This window comes from Hemiscyllium ocellatum, chromosome 33 (genome assembly GCF_020745735.1).
Source record: "Hemiscyllium ocellatum isolate sHemOce1 chromosome 33, sHemOce1.pat.X.cur, whole genome shotgun sequence".
Classification (NCBI taxonomy): Eukaryota; Metazoa; Chordata; class Chondrichthyes; order Orectolobiformes; family Hemiscylliidae; genus Hemiscyllium; species Hemiscyllium ocellatum.
The window spans coordinates 18,210,519-18,213,887 of record NC_083433.1 but is presented as its reverse complement, the minus strand read 5'-3'; the positions used below and the strand labels follow the sequence as shown (position 1 = coordinate 18,213,887).

The window sequence follows — 3,369 nt, the reverse complement described above, 5'->3', positions numbered from 1 at the left end:
TTCTCCCTCACCTTCATCCACCTATCGCTTTTTCATCTACCTTCACACAACCCAACCTCCCTCCCCTATATCGCAGCCCACGACCGTCATTCCTGATGAAGGGCTTATGCTTAAAACATCGATTCTCCTACTCCTCGATGCTGCCTGACCTGCTGTGCTTTCCCAGCAACACACTCTCGGCTCTGATCCTCAGCATCTGCAGTCCTCACTTCCTCCTTTCTGAAGAAAGGTCACTGACCCTAAAACTTTAAGTCTGATTTCTCTCCACAGATGCTGCCAGGATTGCGCGGGAATTAGATAAACGATGAGCAGGATGCAGAGAGTAGATAGGGAGAAACTCTTCCCACTCATAAAAGGTGCGGTGAGAGATTATAGATGGGGATTGTAATGGAAGAGGATTTTCACTGAGTGAGTAGTTATTGTACAAAATAAACATCGTGGGAGTGTGATGGAGACAGGGTACAACAGGCGTGCAAGAGAACATTGGATTATTATTTGGATAGAAATAGTGAGCAAGGTTATGGGGGGAAAGGTAAGACAGCGGCACTAGGGAATAATGCTTGTCTGAAGGGCCAATGCAGGCAAGATGGCCTCCTGTCACTCCATAACAATTCTTGAATCGTTGACTGAGAAATGGAGAAGGGTGACCAATTTGCCTTTGGTGACCTTGAGTGGAAAGGAATAAGCCAGATGGAGTGGGTGTGGCTTCGATTAAGTTGACCAAAACAGAGGATAGCACCGCTGTGAGTGCTGAGACAGGTCACACACTATGGGGGGGTGTGGGGGGTTGGGGAAAGGCACTCAAGCCCTATCATTGTTGAACTCAATAAGAAGCACTGAATGCTGCAGCGATCCCAAATGGAAAATGAGGTGTTGTTCTTCCAGCTTGTGCTGAGCTTTGCTGGAGCACTGCAGCGAGACTGAGACAGAGATGTTGGCCAGGGACGAGGGTGGTGTGTTGTAGTGACAGACAACTGGAAGCTCAGGGTCCTCTTGGCGGACAGGTCGTAGGTGTTCGACAAAATGGTCACCGAGTCTGTTTTTCCTTTCCGGAATGTACAAGAGACCACATCGTGAGCAGAGAAAGCAGTAGATGAGATTGTGTGATGTGCAGGTAAAGTGCTGCTTCACCTGGAAGGTGTATTTGGAACCTTAGATGGTGAAGGAGAAGGAAGTAAACGGACAGATGTAGCATCTTCTGTGATTGCAGGGGAATGTTCCGTGGGGCTGTTGATGGGGTGAGTGTGTTGGGAGTGAAGGAGGAGTGCACCAGGGTGTCCTGGAGGGAATGGTCCTTGTGGACGTTTAACAAGGGAGGGGATTGGAATATGGGTCTGGTGGTGGCATCCCTTGGAGGTCGCGGAAATGCTGTCTAATGATGAACCTCATTTGCATTATCTATCCATAAAATTGTGAAAATAATCACAATTTTATTTAAAAGCAGTTTTAAAATCAATGGAAAATATTGGCGATGTGTTAGATGAACCTGCATGGGATATTGAGGACTGGTTGGATGAGACTGACTATCTACTAATGCTGAGTGTAAAGTATTGCAATTTCCTCTGTTTTATATAAGACTCTTCATGCAGGTATGATGCCTGGATGATTCCTAGTGGTCTAGGGTGCAGGCTTCAAACCTGTAGCTGTTTAGCGACAGAGTGTTTCAATTCCACCTTCCAGGCACAGTGTGTGTAAGGGCTTGTGTTTAACGTGTGTCAGAGGTTTAAAGGTCAGGTGGGGGATGTTATTTGGGAGGGGCAGTTTGTTAAGATTATACTCATGATTAAAGAGCAAACATCAAAACCCTTTCTTTAAACACAAAGCAAAGATGCAGTTTGATACGGCAGAGAGTTGATTTGTGTTTCTCTGAGGTGGGTGCAAGAACAGCAGGGACAGTTTGAATGAAGAGGTGGCATGGTTTCCTGTGACACAGCTCCATTCCTGCCCAGATTGACCGTACCCACGGAGGAAGCCATCAGCAAGAGTAGGTCAGAATCTCTTGTGTTCAGATCCAAATCCCCCACCTCATTACTGGTGCTGCTTTCAAATGGAGTTGACTCTCTCAGCCAGTCCAAAAGATCGTCAGAACAGATTTCCCAAGGTCATAAACACGCATCCGCAGTGAAAATACGTTGCAATCCATCTGAAACAATCAACAGCCAGGCAAACCCCTTCATAGCTCAACTGGCCATATTGTTTTAGCCCTAAACATTTTACTGTCCAGCACCGGCCTCCCAATTCACATACCCCCATAGTTTGTGACCTGCCTCAGCACTCACAGTGGTACTGCCCTCTGTTTTGGTCAACTTAATCAAAGCCACACCCACTCCATCTGGCTAATTCCTTTCCACTCGACAAATTGGTCACCAAAGGCAAATTGGTCACCCTTCTCCATCTCTCAGTCAACGAATCAAGAATTGTTATGGTGTGACAGGATGCCATTTTGCCTGCATTGGCCCTTCAGACAAGCATCATTCCCTAGTGCCACTCTCCTGCCTTTCCCCCATAACTTTGCTCACTATTTCTAGCCAAATACTGATCCAATGTTCTCTTGCATGCCTGTTGAACCCTGTCTCCATCATACTCCCACGATGTTCATTTCGTACTACTCGCTCAGTGAAAATGTTTCTTTCTACCATTACCTATCCCCATCTATGATCTCTTACCGCACCTTTTTTCGGGTGGGAAGAGGTTCTCCCTATCTACTCTATTCATCCTGCTCATCATTTACCTAATCTTCGTGCAATCCTGGCAGCATCTGTGGAGAGAAATCAGACTTAAAGTTTTAGATCCAGGAACCATTCTTCAGAAAGGAGGAAGTGAGGAATGCAGGTGCTGAGAATCAGAGTCGAGAGTGTGTTGCTGGGAAAGCGCAGCAGGTGAGGAAGCATCCGAGGAGTAGGAGAATTGATGTTTCGAGCCCCTTGATCAGAAAATAGGGTTGTGGGCTGAGATAAAGGGGAGGGAGGTTGGGTTGTGTGAAGTTAGTTGAAAAAGCGATAGGTGGATGAAGGTGAGGGAGAAGGTGATGCGTCTGGGGGTAGTGACGGACAGGACAGGAGACCCACGCCGAGTTGGAAGTATGGGACTTGGATAATGTGGAGGGAGGGGAAATTAGGAAGCTGTTGAAATCCACATTTATATTGTGTGGTTGCAGGGTCCCAAGATGGAATATGAGGCGTTCCTCCTCCAGGCATCGGGTGGTAATGGTTTGCGGTGGAGGCGGCCCAGTACCTGCATGACCTTGATGGGGTGGAAGGTGAAATTGGAATGGTCAGCCACAGGGCAGTGAGCATAGTTATTATGCAGTATTATGGAGGTGGGAGGCAGGAGGATTAAAGGATAGGTGGAGACAGAGCCGCAAGAGAG

At 47.2% G+C, this 3,369-nt stretch overlaps 1 non-coding gene across 1 annotated transcript; it reads left to right on the top strand.

The window, feature by feature from the left end:
• Positions 1-1,596: 1,596 nt before the first annotated feature.
• Positions 1,597-1,683, top strand: trnastop-uca (transfer RNA opal suppressor (anticodon UCA)). Its single transcript has one exon. It is a non-coding gene; the product is annotated as a tRNA-Sec (tRNA).
• Positions 1,684-3,369: the final 1,686 nt, after the last annotated feature.